Genomic DNA, 22646 nt, shown 5'->3' with positions numbered 1-22646 from the left:
GATCTTTGATATTTTTGCAATAGACAGACAAAATCAGGGCCAGAACATCCAGGTTCTGGTCAAGAAGTAAGAAAACCTCATTCAACCTCCAGCTGACATTTGTTACAGTGCTATGAACGATTCCAGAGAGGAGATGACCCAACATTGTAGGAGAGTTTAGACAGCAGAGAATACAACAAAAAAAAGGAAAAATTAGTCTAGTAAAGAGGGCATCAACAGAAACCATTATGATGTATGACCATCTATGGGCCTGTCCCAATACCCCCCCTTAGCCCTACCCCTTGGCCCTACCCCTAGATTTGCGCATTCCCGCAAGGGGCAGGGGTGTCCCAATTCTTTTTTGCGTGTAGGGGTAGGGGACATATCGAGGGGTAGTGGGTATGAAACTAGCCCTTGGGGCGAGGGATTTCAGATGCTGACTTGCCAGTGAGGAGTAGAAGTTGCCATGGCTACCACCGAGCAAGAGACAGGGAAAAAAAAGTTCATTCATGTGCATATAATTTCACAAATAAACATGGAACTTTTGTAAAAACGTTTTCCAATAAATGTGTATTTGTGTAGAGAATGGTATAACAATTTTTTATTGCTATTCACGATGTCTAGATTGGAGTTGACAGAAAGCTATCCAGCTAGCTAACGTTACTGTCGTCAGGTTGCTTATTAGCTAGCTAGCTAGCTCGCACTATCTGGTGTCCTGTTCTGCAAAATTGTCGGATTTTTCACATTGCGATAACACGCCAGCTAGTATAACTGGGAACTGCCCATTGGTCCGACATCCCATTGTTCCAACCATATTAAACCCATTGTTCCAAAGTCCCGTTGTTCCGAAATCATCATGATGCCCTGTGGTTAAGGGCTGGTTAGTTTTAGGCACAAAAACCACTTGGTAAGGGTTAGGAAAAGATCATGGTGTGGGTTAAAATGAAAAAGAAAGTGGCAAACACATAAGCCGTGAGCCTGCTTCGCCTCAAGCCTTTCCCAGCTGACCCAGAGCCGGTCGCGGCACACCATCAAGGCAGAAATACGCCCGCTGGGAGCCGTTCAGCACCGCGGAGAGCTCCCCACATAACCCCGATCCCAGAGTTAATAACAGGAGGTTGTGGTGTTTCATTCTCTCCTCTCTATGACACTTGTATCTCGACCAGTAGCCTACTTTTGTTGCGTTTGCTGATCCTCTATGGTACACAAATACAGTATAGCCTAGTATAATCACATATCGGAACAACGGGACGTCGGACTAATGGGATGTTGGACCAATGGGCTGTCGGACCAATGACATGGACCGGTGTAACTATGCTGCCTCATAATGTTAGCTGGTTAGCTAGCTAGCTAGCTAGCTAGCAGAAGTCCCCTGTCGTTCATCAAACCAAGCATGATGAATACAGCAAACGTGATCAGTAGGATGAACTCAACTGGAGACTCCATTGTAGATGCCGGTTGGAAATGTAGATGTTTCGCTCACGGCTTCCTGTTTAAAATAGTTACATATGCGTGAACATAACCGATGTGGTGATGTAGTGAGTGGTGTCCCAATTCCTAGGGAAAGATTTCAACCCCTACCCCTCATTGCTTCATTTCGAGGGCCAAGGGCAAGGGCTAGGGGTCGGGCCAAGGGCTAAGGGGTAGTGGACAAGGGGGGGTATTGGGATTGGGCCATTATAAGTAGCTACCAACTGCTAACTGAGATTGCAATGAATTACAGGAGCCGGTGGAACAGATGCTTTCCCAGAATTGACATCATGACCAACCTGGCCTCACTCCAAAGTCGTTGAAATCCGCCGCTAGGTCAGTGACTTCTGGTATCAGACACCGATGAAAAAATTTGTCCTTTCATGTCAGCATGATACGCGGCCAGTCACTGTTATTGTTTAACGACACCAAGCAGCGTCAGAGGGAAAGCAGTGGGACAACAATTAAAGTTAAGGCGGCAGTAAGTAGGGCGGGCGTGAGGGGTGGTGGATGGATCCAACAACCGTTGACTTTCACCTGTGAGGCTGGTGTTTGCGTCCCATAAGATTGAAATGCCAAACCCAGATTTTTTTTGTCCTAGACCCAAACTACATGATTTTGGCAAAAGGTAACCATGTGTGTTTGTTGATGAAGAAAAAAGTCAATATGCAGTGTTGTATTGACATAATGCATTTATTCTAAAAGAGACTGTATGCAGCGTACCTTGCACGTCACATCTCAATTTGGACAGCTCGTGACCAAACGTCGATATGTGACAAGCTCAGAGTGAGAATGTGCCATCAGAATGTGCAGATTTTTTTGTTTAGCTGTTCACATTATTATTTACATGTGGCCAACATCAAAGTCCAGTGTGAACTTACACATTACATGCAGCATGCTTCATACGGCAGTGAAGAGGCCACTGAAGTCAGTGTTTACTGTTTAATTAATACGTTGATGTGCAGTGGAGGTCAGCAAATTTCTGAGCGTGTGATAATGAGGAAAAAGAGCCAAGTGTTTTAATTATGGATTTTTGTGGGGCTGTTTTTTGTCCTTGTCAGACATATCTTACATTTTTCAGTTTCTGCCACTTTATGTGTCACAATATATAACTATTCTTATTTTATTTCATTGTTGTTTCCTTTCTGTTTATTTAACATTTAACCTTTTTTCTTGTTACTAAATATGTTAAATATTTACAGTAAACATTTATGTCATTTTCATTTGCAATTTATGTCAGTGTGGGTTTTTTTGTCCGGTAGGGCTGTACCAATATATCATGTGACTTGTGTCACATGACCCTCACATGGGCTCTTAAATATCACACCTGTTTCTAATTCATTTTACACTCTGATGAAGACTCTCTAGTCGAAACATGTTGGTTATCAATGTATAAATGAAGGATTTTTTTACTACAGTCAGAGGCCATGTTTAGACGAAAACGATCTGCTGAAAACAGAATCGTTTCTCATATACGTTTTGAAAAAGTTCCACATTCAGACGTTTTGATAACAATCGCCATGCACATGGATCCGTAAAAATGACCAAAAAATGCTGTAGTATACATGCCAGGCCAGTAGTTGGTGTTGTGACTTTGTAATGAAACAAAAACATGAAACATGCGCTTCCTTCTACAGAGCGGTCATGTATAAACAAACAAAATGGCAACCGCACAAATATTTGTCTGGACAGACGATGAGGTGGAGTTGCGACAGTAAAATCTACACTTTGCTGGAGACGCGTTGATAAAGTCAACAGGGTGAGCAGCACAAACAGAGCTCGGGAGTCTGGCATTGTTGTTGTGATTGACTTTCTTGCACATGCCTAGTGAGTTTTATGGGGTGCCGTTTGTAAAGTGGCTCACACTGAAATTAACAGCAACATTTTGCCACATTTAGCTTTAAACAACGTTTAAAAAAGTGGTGTGAATTTTTTAAAGTAACTTTTTACCACATTTACAGCAATATTTGAAATATGTTAAATATAATGTCACAATCAAATCTAAATATTAAATGCTAAATCTAAATGTTAATCTAAATCTAAGTGTGCATTTGCATGTTAGCTAAATATTTAGTTTCACCAAGCACATTTAGATTTAACATTCAGATTTTTAGATTTAGATTTAACATTTAGATTTAGATTCAACATTTAACATTTAGATTTAACATTTAGATTTAGATTTAACATTTAGATTTAGATTTAACATTTAGGTTTAACATGTAATATTTATATTTAACTGTGATAATATATCTAACATTTCAAATATTGCTGTAAAGGTGGTAAAAAGTGACTTTAAAAAAAAATCACACCACTTTTTTTAAACGTTGTTTGAAGCTAAATGGGGAAAAATGTTGCTGTTAATTTCAAGGCAATCCACTTTACAAATGGCACCTCATAGATTGGAACCCACATGTGCAAAAACTCTCTGTTTTCAGAGGAGCTGCATGTTGCAAGTTTACATGACAACGGAGATGGTGCCGTTTCCAACAAATTGCACTCTGTAACCTGTTTTCAAAATGCTGCTGTCATGTAAATGATCAGGCAAAACGCAACTAAAGTTTACCTTTTTCGGTTGAAATCTTTGTTGTATAGACAGGACCAGAGTGCTTCGGATGCATTTTTGGACTGCCTGCCTGTACTATGGACTTTAATAGTAAGCGAGCTAGTCAGTTTTATCTTTAAGTGACTCCTTGCCCCATCCTTGAGGAACACCACCATGATAAAAACTTTTGTTACAGTATCTATTTTTATAATGATTTAAAACAGCCTAGCATTCAATTTAAATTTGAGTAGGAACATGATGGGTGGTGTCCATGATGCCACTTGAGCTCATCTGTCAGGCCTCTAAGGGGACATAAGACAATAAAAACTTGGCAGCACTGGTATACAGTACGCTTAATGCCTGGACACTGCTATTTATGCCTGCAAACACTCACATATATATTTACAGAAACACAAACAACCTGATAAACGGTGATAATGAATATCAAGGGAAAAAAGGACACGAGTTCAAGCATCGGCAACAATTTACTGAATAAAAACATTAAAGGCAAATACAAACTAAAAACATAATTTACATAAGTTAGCCTTATCATCCCGCGCAGTTCAATCACTGTCTGCAAATATGAACATCTTTTTTTGTTCCCTAAAGCCAGACACTGTGACAGGCTGATTTCCTGGGGATATGGTCAAATGTTCTGCTTACTATATGCACAAAGGAATAAAGCTTTTTTTGTGTGTGTGCATAAAAGCTTTTTTCGTTATAACACAACAGATTAAAGTCTTAGTGCTGTTTTCAAGCTTTGGAGGAGAATTGTTCGTGTTCCCTTTGAACTGTTCTATCATAGGAGAAAACTATATGTGATTGTCTTTGACATTTTCTTACAGGATTCACTCGAACACACCAAAGTCTCCTGAGCACACACTCCTGTGCATTTATATATTAATATTTATAGTTACAGACACACTCTCTGCTCACACACAGTATATAAAAATCAGAGTTTTCTGAAAAATTCTCAGAAGCTCTCTGAGATTTTCCCTGCTTCTTATGTAGTTACTGTAGGGGATGCTCAGACACTCAGGCACTCAGACAGATAAAATTACCCGTCTACACCTCCAGCCAGCCTCATTACTCCATTCTTCCTCACAATTTCCTCGCCCTGCTTCTGCACCCACTGCTACCCCCGCGCCTCCCCCGGCGGATATTTTCACTCCCGCAAGTGTTGGGTCACAACGGGGTCAACCTCCAGTCAACAGTCTGGATTAAAATTTAACGCGAGCCCTGATGCATATTTCATTGTTCTATGCCCTCTATCCATCACGCTATATCCTTCTGGCTGCCTGTCTCTCCTCTCCTCTCCTCTCCTCTCCTCCGGTGATCTGTTCTCCATATTTGTCTATCACACAGTCCAGGCTAATTGCACCTATTACACGGCGGTGAGTGACATATAAATAGTGAGGACACCCCCCTTCTGTCGCAGTGACAAATAAAATGTCATCTATAAGACCGCCTATTCTCAAATTTTTTTAAAAAAACAAGGCCCGAAAGAGGTGTACACTACTTCCTAGGCAGAAGCTGTGATCTATAAAACCAGATTTGATGGGAGAAACTTTGACCCATGCTTACATACATTTTGTAGACGGGAAACTGGCAACACAGACGGTGACGTGGGAGCCTGGTTGTAGAAATTGTTGGATATTTTTTGCACAGTATTTGTGGCATTTGTCTGTACGTGCATTTTTAGTATGGATCCTATGCATTGTTTTATAAATGAAACCCAGATCTGCGCCAGGCAGTCATCCGGGCCTATCACGGCTGGACAGTTCTGTTGGACAGAGCAGATTGAGTTTATCTGCTAACAGCAGAAATGGAGCTCTTTTGCCCTATCAAACACAAGTTCATTTGCTCCTTAAGTGTGGTTCGTTTGGGCAGGTGTGAACACAGCAATCACACTCAGGAGCGCACCAAAACAACTGGACTGAGACCTTAAAAAGGTGGTCTCGGTCCAGTTACAACCGAACTCACACTGTCTTTGTTTGTGGTGAGAACATGTTCCAGCCTGGATCTGAACCAACTGCAGTCACCAGACACATTGTTTGGGTTAAACATGAGCATGTTACAGTCCTAGAAGATTATTAATGTGCACCTCCTCCTGTACTGCCTTAATATGCACATTCAGCACATCCAGTGCATCAAAACATTGTTTTCTAGTTGGAGCCGCGCCTCATTTTCAAACTGTATGGTTTGACTAAAATGAACAATGACAGCAATATAGTCCACGATGACCAGCGCTAAAATCAATCTGCATAGGTGTCCCTCCATTGTGACATTAGAAAGTGTCACATTTATCTTGCAAGTGTACTCTTCTTCAGCGTGTTGTTTACTTCCTGGATTTTTCCCACATGGAAATTCTGACCAATCAAGAGCAGCTTTCTCGTGCAAGGCATTTAATCTGGTCCTCTTGTAAATGCTGCCGTGAGAACACGAACCAACTCTAGGTAATTATGCAGCTTTGTGACAAAATTAATCCCTAATTCAGACCAAAGCAAGACAACTCTAGGTCTGAAAGCACCCTAAGGTTCACACTGGACATACAACTGCTGGCTCCCAGGTGAAAGTCTGGACTTTGCTTGACCCATCCACTTCCACTTTCTTACTGTTTATACTATGGAAGTTATCCAGTGCATCAAAAACAGCCGCCTCAGGTGTGCATCGTACTGCCTCTAAAGGTGCCTCTGTGCGTTGGGGTCTGCAGCCAAGGTCCACTGACAAAGCAGCAAAAAGTGAGAACAAGCTGATCTGATCCACCAACCAACATTTATTTCATTTTTGAAACAGTTCGCCTCCCATTCCCACAGCCTACTCCCACTAAAGTAGCACATCTAACCAACAGAGGCTGGCAGCAAGTTATGGGGATAAAATCTAAAATGTGAAGCTGTATGCAGATACCGTTAATCCTTATGGATTATACTGATGCCGAATTAGCAAGAATACTGCCCATGCGTGACGTCTTTTATCTTGTGTCTCTAGAGGTATGTATTTGTGGAAACGTAAGGAATTGTTAATATGTCGTTTTCTTAAAGGGAGTTTGGTGAAATATTTTCCACCAGGAGAAGGATGGGAACTAATCTCTGAAGGCACTGACCTGAAGTCTTGCCTCAGTCTCTGCAAAACCCTATAGTGCATAATTTAAGATTCACATTGTCTTAACATGTGAAAGGGTGTCCATATTTAGTCCTTTAAAGTCTCCTCAAAGTTTTCTGGTGTATTGTGGGCATTAAAAACTGAAAAGGTTACCTGAACACAAAATAAAAGGCTTAAAAAAAAAGTCATGCCACCGACATCAAAATACTTTTCAATCTGGCCTTATTGCAGGTGCACAAAAAGTAAGATTGAAATCAATAGCAAGTGTTTCAGTTTCTCATCAGCCCGTGTGGATTCATGGTTGCAGGTCACTTAAATATAGCAGGTGCAGGTGCAATCAATGAGCCATCAGTCCAATTAAGCTGAGAAAGCATGCCGGTATACTGCAGCAGCACAGACAGATAACACACTGCAATGACTGCTGTCAGTGCTACATGTGAATGTAACTTGCTATTTCATTTTATCCAATAAAAGTCAGAGGTTATAAGGGCTGTTGGACAATGTTCGGGGTAGATCAGAAAAAAAACAGTCATTGTAACAAATAAAATGCATCATTAAAGCTTGTACTACACACTAATGTAATATATAAGTGTGGAGTGCATTCAGCATGATGCAAAAAGTGACATATGATATTTAAAATACAAGAAACTGAAGCAATAGAGGAACTTCCAGCAACAGTGAAGAACCACACACCCGCCCCAAACACAGTGAGCAATCATAAGCCTGAGAAAACAGAAAACTTTCTTGTTTGCTCTTCAGCTTTGTGTGTACGCGTGAGATTTGTGGCTGCTGCATTTTGAATGAGCCAGAGCTTTATTCTTTTGATGTGTAAAATGAATTTCTATCAAAACAAATTGTGGATGGTGAAGAGACGACTCCAGAAGATGATTTTGGAAAACAAAAAGTTTTAAATCTTTGTGGAGAAAAAAAATAAACATTTTGCTTTCTTTTTGTGAAGTTTAATTGGCAGCAGCTTTCCAAAGTCAGCAGCAGCTTGATTGATGTGTGTCAGCGCTCGTATTGCATCATTTGATGTTTCAAAAAAAACAGCGAGGCACACTGACTTCTCGTATACTAACTGAAAAAATAAAACAGGAAAAAATGACAATTAGCATAATGTTCAGAAAAGATCTGTTTGAGTTAAAAGACAACTCTGAGAAATTCTTTGGAAAATGGCAGCCTTTTATAGCTCGCTGTGGGTGTGGTGTATTTAGAGCTGTTTAAAAGTAAAGAAGCAGAAAGTAATGTAACAGTTACTGCTTTTGCTGATGAGAAATAAAATACGATGACATAATTATTTAATAAATAATTAGCTAACTAAATGACAGAGTTGGAAGAATATTCATATTTAGAGCTTTTACATAAAGTAAAAGTAGCAATACTAAAGCGTCAAAAGTAAATACTTAAGCATCAAAATGTACTTTAAACACCAAAATAAAAGTACTTGTTATGCAGAATGGCCCATTTCATAATATCATGTCAATGGATTATAATAAGAGATACATTAATGTGTAGCCTACATGACTTTAATGGTCAAACCAATCACCAGAATAAATGTTGGTATTGCACTTTTAACAAACCATGAACAGGGCTGCCATTGTTCCAACAGACAGTAATTCCAAAGCTTCATTAGTCTAAAAAATCTCCCATTTATCCAACAGCCTGATGTCCTGAAAATAAACAGCCATTGCTCCAACAGGCTGCTTCTCCGAAAATATGCTGCACACTCTCCCAAAAAGAAGCACACAGCCAATTGACCTATGGCTAAGCCACGCCCCCCTCCACTCACTGGACAAAATATCAACATTCAGTGACCGGTGCCATGGCAGGTGTCACAGTACACGGCATTTCGCAGTCCAGCAATTGATGATTTTTGGGGACATAATGATCAGATGTCATTGAGAAGTAACCAAACGGGCCTAAACTACGCACTGGAGGGATATATTCATCATTATATTGTTGAGAAGGTTGATGAAAAGCTTAAATTACAAGCCAAAATTTACAGGTCCCAGTGTAAGCGTGATAAACCGCATCTCGTTGCCATCACCATCAAAGACAACAAGATAGAGGATCAGAATTGTTCCACTGAAGTTAAGGTTTTTGGCTCAGAATATGAGAAAAGGATAACGGCCTTTTTACCATCTTTACCAAGAGTGTCTCTCCGTTAGTTTGGTGCTACAGTATTTACACTGAATCATTCAGCATAACGTTTGCCAACCTTTGTTATCTCTGCGATTACAGATAAGTTAATGAAGCTAAGCTCCAGAAGTTAACGTTAGCTTAACTAGAGCCCTTTGGACAACAGCTAACAATGATGTACGATCACCAAAGTACAAAACTAGAACAAAATAGGCTAATGAACTCCCAGCAAACAAGGTGGCATGATGAACAACGCAGCTAGGAGCTAACGTTAGGCTAACTTTAGCTAACGTTAGCTAGAGATGTTAAAGATAACTTCATATTTCTTTCCAGTAAAGTGACAATATGTTGCCTAAAACATGATGTTGTCTTACCTTAGAACAGATGTAGACATCCTTATTAATCTTATTCACGTTGAGTTGATGCTGTGGTCTAACGTTATCACACAACTTTATCCAAAGGAGACACTTTTCTCGGTTGAGATGTGGTTTAAAGTGTAAAAAATACACCCCGTCGCCCAGCCTCTCAGGATACCTTGTATCAGAGTTGCATGTACTCCATGCACACCATTTGGCGATTTTTAAACTTCAAATCTCAGAAAAAGCTCATAAAACCGAACAAAACTGACTTTCTGTAATGCATTTCAATGGACGTCCAGGCAGAGAATGTCCAAGTGTATGGGAATGGCTATACGCACTGTGATTGGCTCATTGCGTTTGAGGCCGGGGCTTAGCCATAGGTCAATTGTTATACATTACCCTGACATCACTGGACCTTCCTACTATGCTGACGACATGACCCTCTTTACCTCAGATTGGCTTACCTTGATACTCTTACCCTAACTGTAACCAGTCTTACTCTTCGTGCCTGAACCAACCCAACTGACAATGCTGATGACTACTAGCCAGTCAAAGGCAGATTAGGTCATGCTTGTCATAGGTCAAGGTTTGATGACATCATTCTGCATATTAATTAGATGTGTGTGTCTGTTTGGAAGATGGCGTACTTATTTTCAGAGCAATGGGGGTTTGTTTTCGAGATAACTCCCATCCAAGGATAAAGTTGCTTTTGAACGATTCATATGTTGCGAACCTGTTTGACCTTACATTTCTCAACGTTTCAGTTTTCCATTTTATGTGGTGACAATGCCGTGGTTGAGGTGGGGTTAGATTTAGGCACAAACATAACTTGGTTAGGGTCACCAAACATCATGTTCTGGCTCGAAACCCCACTTTTGTTGCTACAAACACTGCTTTTGTCTCGAAATGTTGGCCGTCTGCTGCTTGGCAGCCGTCCCACCATCCTATGTGTCACACTATCCATCATCCCTTCCCCCCCTGATGAGAAGCTCAGCTCCTATATGATAGATGAAGAACTACGTCATATGCATGAATGTACAAATGTAACATATCTGTTGTTTGCAGACACATACTGTATAATGCCAACATGCAAAGTAACTAGTACCTAATATCTGTGTGTTGATGCCTCGTGTTGGTAACGCATCTGTTTGTGCTAACATGCTGTTTGTTGTTGTGTTATTGTATTGTAGTAATGCTCTGCTGTTGCTTGTTGCTTTGCATTGCTTCTGTTCTACCTTGACAATTTCTAATTGCTGTAGTTCATGCTGTTTTTATGTCTTTGTTCTGTGAATTTCATCCTTTTATTGGCTTTAAAACATGAGTGCAGATGAAAATTAGCCAGTCAGCTTGTCCATGAGTAGATCCAGAGGTGTTAGCCAACTATAGACCAATATCTAATCTTCCCTTTATGTCAAAGATCCTTGAGAAAGTAGTCGCAGACCAGCTGTGTGATTTTCTCCATGATAATTTATTTGAGGAATTTCAGTCAGGATTTAGAGTGCATCATAGCACTGAGACAGCACTAGTTAAAATTACAAATGACCTTCTGATTGCTTCAGACAAAGGACTTGTCTCTGTACTTGTTTCATTAGATCTTAGTGCGGCGTTTGACACAATTGACCATCAAATTCTACTGCAGAGACTGGATCACTTAATTGGCCTAAAAGGTTCTGCACTAAGCTGGTTTAAATCTTATTTATCTGATCATTTTCAGTTTGTTGACGTTCATAATGAATCATCCTTACGTACCACAGTTTGTTTTGGAGTTCCGCAAGGTTCTGTGCTCGGACCAATCCTATTTACTCTATATATGCTTCCTTTAGGTAACATCATTAGAAATCACTCTATAAATTTCCATTGTTATGCGGATGATACTCAGTTGTATTTATCGATGAAGCCAGAAGAAAGTAATGAATTAGCTAAACTCCATAACTGCCTTCAAGACATAAAAACTTGGATGAGCACCAATTTCCTGATGTTAAATTCAGACAAAACTGAAGTTATTGTTTTATTGTTCTTGGCCCCAAACAACTCAGAGACTCTTTATCTGATGACATAGTTTCTCTAGATGGCATTGCTCTGGCCTCTAGCACTACCGTAAGAAACCTCGGAGTAATATGTGATCAAGATTTGTCTTTTAATTCTCATTTAAAACAAACCTCACAGACTGCATTTTTTCATCTGCGCAATATTGCGAAAATTAGGCCTATCCTGACCCGAAAAGATGCAGAAAAATTGGTCCACGCTTTTGGTAAAGGTAAAGGTAAAGTTCCACTGATTGTCACACACCTGAATGTGTGAAATTTGTTCTCCGCATTTGACCCATCCCCTGAGGGAGCAGTGAGCAGCAGCGGTGCCGCGCTCAAGAATCATGTGGTGATCTAACCCTCCAATTCCAACCCCTGATGCAGGCAGGGAGGCAATGGGTCCCATTTTTATAGTCTTTGGTATGACCCGGCCAGGGATCGAACCCATGACCTCCCAGTCTCAGGGCGGACACTCTACCACAAGGCCACTCTAGGCTGGATTACTGTAACTCTCTATTATCAGGTAGCTCTAGTAAGTCCTTAAAAACTCTCCAGCTAATTCAGAATGCAGCAGCACGTGTACTAACAGGAACTAAGAAACGAGATCATATTTCTCCTGTTTTAGCTTCTCTGCACTGGCTCCCTGTAAAATCCAGAACTGAATTTAAAATCCTACTGTTAACTTATAAAGCTCTAAATGGTCAAGCTCCGTCATATCTTAGAGAGCTCATAGTGCCATATTATCCCACCAGAACACTGCGCTCTGAGAACGCAGGGTTACTCGTGGTCCCTAAAGTCTCCAAAAGTAGATCAGGAGCCAGAGCCTTCAGCTATCAGGCTCCTCTCCTGTGGAATCATCTTCCTGTTACGGTCCGGGAGGCAGACACCGTCTCCACATTTAAGACTAGACTTAAGACTTTCCTCTTTGATAAAGCTTATAGTTAGGGCTGGCTCAGGCTTGCCCTGTACCAGCCCCTAGTTAGGCTGACTTAGGCCTAGTCTGCTGGAGGACCCCCCTATAATACACCGGGTACCTTCTCTCTCTCTCTCTCTCTCTCTCTCCTTCTCTCTCTCTCTCTCTCTCTCTCTCGTATTCTATTACTGCATCTTGCTAACTCGGCCATTCTGGATGTCACTAACTCGGCTTCTTCTCCGGAGCCTTTGTGCTCCACTGTCTCTCAGATTAACTCATATCGCAGCGGTGCCTGGACAGCGTGACGTGTGTGGTTGTGCTGCTGCCGTGGTCCTGCCAGATGCCTCCTGCTGCTGCTGCCATCATTAGTCATTAGTCATACTTCTACTGTTATTATACACATGACTATTGTCACACATGTATACTGCCAGATATTAATACATACTTTCAACATATTGTACCACAGTAGCCAGAACTATAACTATAATATTATTACTTTCAATAATGTTGTTGTAAGCTACTGTTATTACCTGCATCTCTCTCTCTGTCTCTCTCTGTCTCATTGTGTCATACGGATTACTGTTAATTTATTATGCTGATCTGTTCTGTACGACATCTATTGCACGTCTGTCCGTCCTGGAAGAGGGATCCCTCCTCAGTTGCTCTTCCTGAGGTTTCTACTGTTTTTTTTCCCCGTTAAAGGGTTTTTTTGGGGGAGTTTTTCCTTATCCGCTGCGATGGTCATAAGGACAGAGGGATGTCGAATGCTGTAAAGCCCTGTGAGGCAAATTGTGATTTGTGATATTGGGCTTTATAAATAAAACTGATTGATTGATTGATAGATGCACGCTTCCTTCTGCACAGTGATACAGTCGGCATGTGAAGTTTCGTAGACAGAAAATAGTTCCTACATTAAACTGCTCACAACAAGGTCTGTGGATTATCTTGAGTAACTGGGTCATGATTTCTAGAAAGAGACATTGCTGTTGAGATTTTGAAATTAATATTTTTGGTGCTTTGAGCACCACAAGCTGAGTGCCATCTAGCTCCATTATATTCAACAGAAGGCAGACATCTCTACAGCTGATATCTCCAACACTCTGCAACTCACACCAAAACAATTTAGATTGATAAACAGCACCACAGGTAAGAGGAAAACTATGTATTTTTGAGTTTAGGGTGAACCGTCCCCTCAAGACTAGGCCTACTATCACATTTTTTATTCTCTTCAAGCACCGGCTGTCACTGTAAAAAAGTGCTACAGCTTGCAGTTTGTTCCCAATTTCAAAAACTAAAATGAAAAAGTGAGAGAGACTGAAGGGAGCTGTGAGAGAAAAATAGAGGACTGAACATCTTTTCTCATTAAGGCAGAGTAGTAGCTGGTGTCTTGACTTCACTTCCTCCCATAGGTTCCCATGGTGAGGAGAGAATAATGTCACGCTGCTAAAGTACAAGATTTCACTTTGTTTTCCCATTCCTGAAGGGAGCCTTTATCTTTATACTTTCATTTCCAAAGGATTAGATTTCCCATGGATTTAATTGCGATCCCCCAAAACCCCAGTATCCTCTTGTCTAATTCTCGGTCTCTGTGGGGGAATTCCACCTCAGCGGTCTTGTCTGTCTAAACCACAGCGATGGTCCCGTCTACCTGAGCCGCGCCTCTGTCTGCTGCTTCCCAGCCTCTGTGCTGCTGAACTCTGTCTGACCTGACAGTACACTGGTTTAACCCAGCAGTAACCCCACATCCACTTGTCTCATCACCCCCACCAGCTCAGGAGGAAACCAACCACACACACACTCTCACTCACACCCACACACACACAGCTCATTCATTCAAACACCACGGATGGCTGGCAGAGTGAAATGCCTCACACTAAATAAAGTTCTCATCCATTTTTAATCGCACACGGAAGCAACGGGGAGAAAAAAAATAAGGCAGGATATATGAAAGCTGGAAATACAGTACGCACACAAACAAACAAACATGAAAGAGTATGTATGCGAGCGATGGCCTCAAAGCGGCGTGAAGCTACTGTAGGTGGCTTCAGTCAGCATCACACAGTCTGCTGCAGGGGGGCTCGTGGCAAACGGAGCATATGGCTCTTTAGAAATTGTAAATGCTTATGAATGGAAATCAGTCTGCAGATGTTTGTTTGTGCGCAAATCCTCCCATAGAGTCTTTGTACTGGACATGTAATACGCTCACTTTCCTGATGAGTGGTTATTACAGTGTCAGGGCAATGAGAAACTCAAACATTCACAGATTCAGTTCTCGCCTTCGTGTCAAAACATCCAAACGCTTCAAACATCTGCCAATCACGGCTCCTGCGAGGTCATCCGTCGGCCACCCTTCACACGCAGATCCTTTTTCTGTGTTGAAAGCGCACACTGAAAGGTTGAAATCCGAAAATATAATCATTCAATCCATCAATTGGTCGTACTTTATTTTGAAAGCGTGTTCCATTCAGCAGTCAGTCCTTGCATCCCTTTGTGGGGGAACTTATCTTTTCAAGATGTACCTCATGTCACCGTCTGTGCACTGAATCATTTCTGCTCTACGTCTCCTTTCTCTACGCACTCTAGCATGTCAAAAAAACATTATCTGTCTCTAAGAAGGATGTTTTCAGGGCACTACTGCTCAAGTTGTCATTGCTTTTATCAGAAAAAGGTGATCTGCGAACCAAAGCTTTTTGCACCCAATAAAAAACAATAGCCTAAAAATGATAGAAAAACACAGTGTGGCACAAACAACACAGAAGACAGTGTAATGGCAGCAGAGGCATGCATTAACCCATTAAGACCGGATGCAACATATGCGTGTATTAAATAAACATTACAGTAAGATGGCTTCTAAGTACAAACATTAATGTGACACGTGGCGGAGAATTGGAAAGAGTCACCCATTAGTTGAGTGCCGCATTTGCTTCCTCTTTGTCAAATAAGAGGCCCAGCAGACGAGAGGGAGGACAAATGATTGCAGCGCTGTAATGGGACGCAAATAATATGCTGTGAAAGCACTGTAGTGATGGAGTCTGAGTGTGTGTGTGTGTGTGTGTGTGTGTGTGTGTGTGTGAGGGGGGTTTGCCAAGTGTAAAAATACAAACTGTATCTTCAGGCTTGTGTTGTATGTGGTGTTACAGTAGGTATGCCTGTGCGTGCATGTGTGTGCACGATTGTGTGTTGTGTTGTTGTGAAAGTGCTACTAACAGCATCACATGGCTGAGCGCTCCGCTGACTCCCAGCAGGGCTTTTAGACAACTTAGTGTCCGTCATTTTGTCTTGTAACACACAAACGCACACACTAACGCCTTCCCCGGGTTACTGTAAGGTTGCTGCTATGTGTTTTTGTGCGTGCGCGCAGCCTAGGCACGCGTTTGACTTGGTGTCTGCGTGAGTGACAGCTCGCCCTTTACTGCAACATAAACTCCTCGTACAAAGTGGTCAATCAAGATCAAGTTGGAGAGTGGCGTGCGCTGTAACACACTGATGCTGTTTTATCAAACTCAGCAGAATAAAATGAACTAATTTCCAAAATAGTCTTAGAGAAAGAGCCCTGCTGTGATCAGTCGATGAGTAAAAACATGATGTGGTTCATTTCATCAGCGAAGCTTTGTGAGCTTCAAGGGCAAGACTGAAGTGACACCTGCCTCTGCCAGACACAAAAAAAACATGCATAAAATTAGAACAGATAAATTGATGTTTCAAATGATAGAAAGTAATGACTTTGTTTGCCAACTTAATATTCCAATATTAATGAACAGCAATAACAACATGATAACAAGATTAAAGACTTCACCTTTTACACTGAAACCCATTTTTATTGCTTTTTCCCATCAGGGAGTGAAAGCAAGTATGTCAGCCATTTAAGACATACAGTATATAAAATATATACACATTTCAAAGGCAAGATCCACATAATAATTATAACCACAACAATAAGTATTTATATAACTAAATAAACTAGCTTTTTCTGTAACTTACAACAACATCTCATGTTTTTTGGCTGGGCCACAGAGGCAAGGTCAGCCCTGTAAACATCAAAGTCTGTCCATGAGTGAGTGGGTGCGGTTACATGATGGCTTCTCATTCAGAATGAAATAAATCTGAATGAAATCATTCGGAATTAAAGTTTTTCCAGGTAGTTTACATGGGAAATATTCATTCCCGAATGACGGGAGATTAGTTTAATGGCCTTTCAATCGCCTGTATTCGGGTCCGCGCAAGGTTTGGGGCAGGGAAGGTTTCTGATTGGATAGGGGGTGGGGCGGATGATACGTGTTTATGTTTACTGGAAGAAAACACTAGTCCTCGCTCCGGATAACAAGATGCTTGACGACGCCGTTCTTAGTGCCTTTTTCGGGCTTGTTTTGCTTATATTCTTGAAGCAGCAGTACGACAACAACCTTGTTCGGCTAATGCTTCATCTGTTGAGGAGGAGAAGGGAGGTAGAAGGTCGAAGAAGGGAGACAGAAGACCGTGCTGTGGCGAATGGAAACCGATTAGTGCAACGAGTCCAACTGCTCTATCTCAGCCCGTTGCTATGCGCGCTATATATGTCATTGCGCCAGAAGGGCAAGGAAACGAGCATGCGCATAAAGACCGGAATGAACTTAAAGAGGAATGAGTGTATACAAGTGCGAGAAATTCTTTTATTCGGAATTAGAAATGGAATATTCCAGCCCCTTACATTGGATTGAATTTTCAATCGCATTGGCCATTTTCATTCTGAATTAGGTGTTTACAAGATCACTTTTAATAGGAATGAACTTTCATTATGAATGAACAGGGAATTAAACTGTCCATGTAAACGCACTCAGTGATGAAGTTACATCATTGGTCAAAGTGGCTCATGATGGGGCGTCGGTGGCTAAGTGGTAGAGCAGGCGCCCCATGTACATGGCTGTTGCTGCAGCAGCCCGGGCTTGAGTCCAGCCTGCGGCCATTTGCTGCATGTCACCCCCTCTCTCTCTCCCCTTTTCAAAAGCTTACCTGTCCTGTCTATTAAAGGCAAAATGCCATAAAAAATATCTTTAAAAAAAAAAAAAAAAAAAAAAAAAGTAGCTCATGATGTGGGAGTTTAACCTGGTCTCACTATGAAGTCGTCGAAATCCGGTGCTTGGGCAGTGACTTGTGGCATCAGACACTGGTGAAAAAGCAGTCCTTTCACGTTGGCATGATATGCGTCAAGTTCCAGTTATAGTTTAATGGCACTTGGCGGCATCAAGGGGCAATGACACTTAAGAAACACTCTACACATTAAGACTACATTGAAAACTCTGAATGAAGCTAGTAAGTGGACCTTGAGTCGTCACTAAGGGTGCTTTCCGACCTAGAGTTGTATTGCTTTGGTCTGAATCAGGGATGAATGTTGTTTCAAAGTTGCATAATCACCTAGAGTTGGCTCATGTTCTCACGGCAGCATTGACAGGCAGACCAGATTAAATGCCTTGCGTGAGAAAGCTGCTCTTGATTGGTCAGAATTTCCATGCGGGAAAAATCCAGGAAATAAACAAAACGTTGAAGAAGAGTACACTTGCAAGATAAATGTGACACTTTCTAATGTCACAATGGAGGGACAACTACGCAGGTTGATTTTAGCGCTGCTCATCGTGGACTATATTGCTGTCATTGTTCATTTTAGTCAAACCATACAGTTTGAAAACGAGGCGCGGCTCCAACTAGAAAACAATGTTTTGATGCATTGGATGTGCTGAATGTGCATATTAAGGCAGTACAGGAGGAGGTGCACATTAATAATCCTCCAGGACTGTAACATGCTCATGTTTAACCCAAACAATGTGTCATGTGACTGCAGTTGGTTCAGATCCAGGTCGGAACACGTTCTCACCACAAATGAACCGCACCAGAGTTCGTTTGGCATCAAGTACCGGACTGAGACCACCTCTTCAAGAAGGTCTCGGTCCGGTTGTTTTGGTGCGAACCCGAGTGTGATTGTTGTGTTCACACCTGCCCAAACGAACCACACTTAGGGGGCAAATGAGCACAGTCAAGAATGGAGGATTGGTTGGTCAGTAACAGTACTGGATCATCATCCCTCCCTGCTAAGATGTCACTGTCTTCAAAATCATGGCATCAAGTACTGTGCGCTATAACATATACAGGTTTCTGGAGGGCTGTCAATAATTAATACCTCAAACTTGTTTTTGATGAAAACCAGTATCAGTGCACCCCTGGTGGACACTGATGTTTCTTCCTACCTTGTAAACAACTTGGAAGCAACACAGGGCTGAATTTCAAAAAGCCGAGTTTGTAAACTTTTACATCTCCTGTGTCTCTTCCACTGCTCTCACCTACTGGAGGCCACAAATCAAACTGACAGGGTCAGAAAAAGCCAGTTTCATGAATGCAACAGCATTTTCTCAGGGCATCTGTGATTGATATTTTATTAATCCCGCTCTTTGCTCCTGTGCTTTTTGTACACAGCCTGACACACAAAAAGAAAACCAACCCTCTTAAGAGTATCTGCACAAGCATCTGTGTTTTGGGGTTTTGTTTGTGATGTGAATATTTATGTGGCTGGTTTCAGAGGAGTTAAACTTTCCCCGTCTTTGTGTGTATCCCATTGTTAATTGATCTGAGATGAAACAGATACCCCGTCAGTCAACACAGCCGCTCTGCTGTGTCAAATTCACGATTAAATTCACTCCCCGACCTGAAAAGCAACAACTGACAGCGGATAAAATGGAATACTCAAGCAACGCCACTGTCACAGGATGCAGGCAGGCCCCCGGTGGAAAGAAAAGACCCACCAATTACAGATGGCAACAAACGCAGATTATAACCCTCGGAGAATCCTCTGTAGCAGAATTCAGCAGGTCCCAAGAATGGTCCTTATTAAAATGCTCAAGACAGATTAGAATGAATAGAGAATGCCTGCCCTTTGAATGCTGATTAAAATGAATACGGAATTGCCTCTCCGAACGCTGAGCGCTACGCAGCGTACAGTGAAACTCCTCAGACTGTAGCTGTTAATATTTAAAAGGGAGCTTTGTGAAATCCAGAGCTGGGGCTTGCTGAGGAAAAACGGGGCGAGGGTGAAGTGGGGAAGGAAGAAGGGTTGAGGGGGGGGGAGACGGAGGCAAATGGAAGAAAAATGCTCGATCATGACTGCAACAAGAAAGAGCCAGAGAGAAGAAGAGCAATACGCCCAGCCGCTGTTATTCGTTTTCATTTGAACCCCTGAACCCTGAATGACTTCCTGTGGGTAGAAATAGCTTGTCAGCGCAGTGTGTGCGTTGGTGTGTGTGTGTGTGCGAGAGAAAGAAAAAGGGAGTGTGTCCACGCTTACATCAGCAGTTCAAACCCCTCATTTCACCGCCTCAGCACCCCTCAGTATTGCACCCTGTTCTCTTTACGCCCCATCTCTTTCCCTCTTATTTCGCCTCCATCCGGCCACCACCTCACTGTGTCACCAGGACAGCTATTTACTCTTCCTGGGTGCCGCTCACAACACTTAGCCTATTTCTCCCTGTCTGCCCGCTGCAGCTTTTTTTTTTTTTTTTTACTGGCCTTAAGTCAATCAGTCAGTCAGCCTGCTTTGACTTATCTGACTGGTTTCTTGACTGGATGTCAATCCATCTGCTAGTCGGTCACTCAGTCTGTCTGTATCTCTGACTGGTCTCCCCGTCAGCCTGTTTGTCAGTCTGTGTCTCAGATTTCTGTGAGTAACTCCACCAGATTTTACAGTTATTATTTCCCAGGAATGTATCACTGGTTTCCCCAGGAAAAACAATTTCTCACCACGTATCAAGTGTAATTTTAAACATTTTAAACACTGCAGATCATTTTTAAAGCAGTCAGACTGTGCAATACAGAAATGAATAAAAGAAATACAGCTGGAGTTTTGGGGTTCTTCTGTTGTTGTAGTGTTACATAATGTTGTTTTTATGCATTCAAAAAGTATGCATGTGTGCATGTAGGTGTATAGTGTGTATCAGTATGAATATATAGGTGCATATGTGTGTATCGTTTTAGATTTCCTATCATTATATAAAATCATTCATTCTTTTTCTGTAACCGCTTATCCTGTTGGGGATCGCGAAGGGCTGGAGCCTATCCCAGCTGACATTGAGTGAGAGGTGGGGTACACCCTGGACAGATTGCCAGACTATCACAGGGCTGACACATAAGCCCCGTTTCCACCAAACACTTTCAATATGATACCTCTGGAACCAACAGTAACCCTTCAGACATGGTACCTAGACCCTAGCTTTTCCACCGCAAACAGTACTCTTAAATGTGGGCGGGGTTGTTGTCACTCACTGCTCCGCCCAGCACTGTATTTCCTTCTTTATCAGTCTGCACCTTGTTTATTATCCACACGCCAACATTTTCAAAACAAAATAGAACAGGCTGCAGTGAGAGTCTCTCTCCATGGGATATTTAAAAATAGTGGGTTTTTGCATTTAGTCTGAGCTAGCTAACGTTACAGCCCATCTTGCGCTATCACATGCACCAGCCTTTCGTCCCTGAGTAGATGCACTCTTCCTTCTGCGCAGTGATATGGTTGGTGTGTATTTCAGTAGAAAGAAAATAATTCCTACATGAAACTGCTCACAATAAGGTCTGTGGACTATCTTGAGTAACCATGTCAAAAGACACTGCTGTTGAGATTTTCAAATGTGTTTTTTATTGGCACTTTGAGCACCACAAGCCGAGTGCCATCTAGCTCTGTAATATTTGAGAGAAGGTAGACACACTCGGCAACTCACACCAAAACAATCTAGACTGATAAATAGCACTGCTGATTAGAGGCAAATGTGTTTTTGATTTTTGGGTGAACTGTCCCTTTAACAACTTGTACTCACCACAACTTGGAGTCCTTCAGCATGGCCCATCATTGCCTTCACCTACAAGCCCACAAAGATAACACCTACATGACTGTTTGTGGTTATACTGATGAATTAATTTTGACCTTAAAGACCACCACAATACCACCAACTAAACTAAACTAAACTAAACAGAACAAAACTCAGGGTATGATAGCTTAACAGGAGCTGAATAAGATTAAACTAACTGCATTCAGCCCCGACAAAACATAGCAAAGCATTCATTCAAATGAAAACAGTGGTTGTGTTACACAGGCAAACTGCCTTTGAGAAAAGTGGGTGTTTATTGAGTTAAATTCAAAGGGATTTATTGGCATTGGAAACACACCTTTACGTTGCCAAAGCAAGTGTGAAATAAAAACAAAACATGTCAGAACAGTACATTAAAACCTACTAAACATTTACTTATATACAGGATGCTGCTGATTGGATAACACCTCTGACACACCCACCAAACAAGAACATACCTGAAAGCCTGTTGCACACCATTTCAAGGAAACATGTCCTTTAACCTGGAAACATTAGCAAAACAGTGCACATTGTTTTGCGGTTGAACGTGCTCCAAACAAACTGAGCACAAAGGGGAACATAGATGGTGGCTGATCAGACCATTTTGAAACAAACGGTGTGACATTGAGACAAACACTACCATCTAAACTACAGATTAAAAAAAACAAAACTATCAGTATTTTAGTAATCAACGGAAAACAAAAGCCCAAACAAGCTATTATAGCCTGAATAAATAAGTAAACAAAGGAAACAGTGAAAACAGCAAAAAAGTAGAAATCCCAATCCCCCCCATGATGTCGTGGGCACTTGGTACAGCCTGATTGGCCACTTCCTGTATTGTGCTTTAAGTAGTGCATCTTTTGCCCTGGCCTAACAAGACCTCCCTCCAACAGCAGCAACCAGCAGCACCTTCATCACTGGTAACTCAAATACATAGTTATTAGAACAACTTTTGCCTCTACAGCTAGAAACTAATGTCCTGCCAACTAAACTAAAGACACCATGGCTGTGATGTATGTAAGACAAGCTCTCTGTGTGTTCCAGTACCCATAATACTATTTAGTGGGCCAAAAAATATTCAGTGCATTCTTTGTCTTAGCCTCTTTTATTTTAAGTCTCATTTATGCTTCAACAGTATATAGTATCCCAAAAATACCAGGATGTTGTACTACATCTGGTCACATTTTGCAGTATAGAAACCAACATGCTTTCTCATTATTCTTACCCACAATCCTCTGCGCAGCGGAAGACCTGTCA

The sequence above is a fragment of the Epinephelus lanceolatus genome, chromosome 15 (assembly GCF_041903045.1).
Source record: "Epinephelus lanceolatus isolate andai-2023 chromosome 15, ASM4190304v1, whole genome shotgun sequence".
NCBI lineage: Eukaryota > Metazoa > Chordata > Actinopteri > Perciformes > Serranidae > Epinephelus > Epinephelus lanceolatus.
This window is presented reverse-complemented; position numbering follows the sequence as displayed.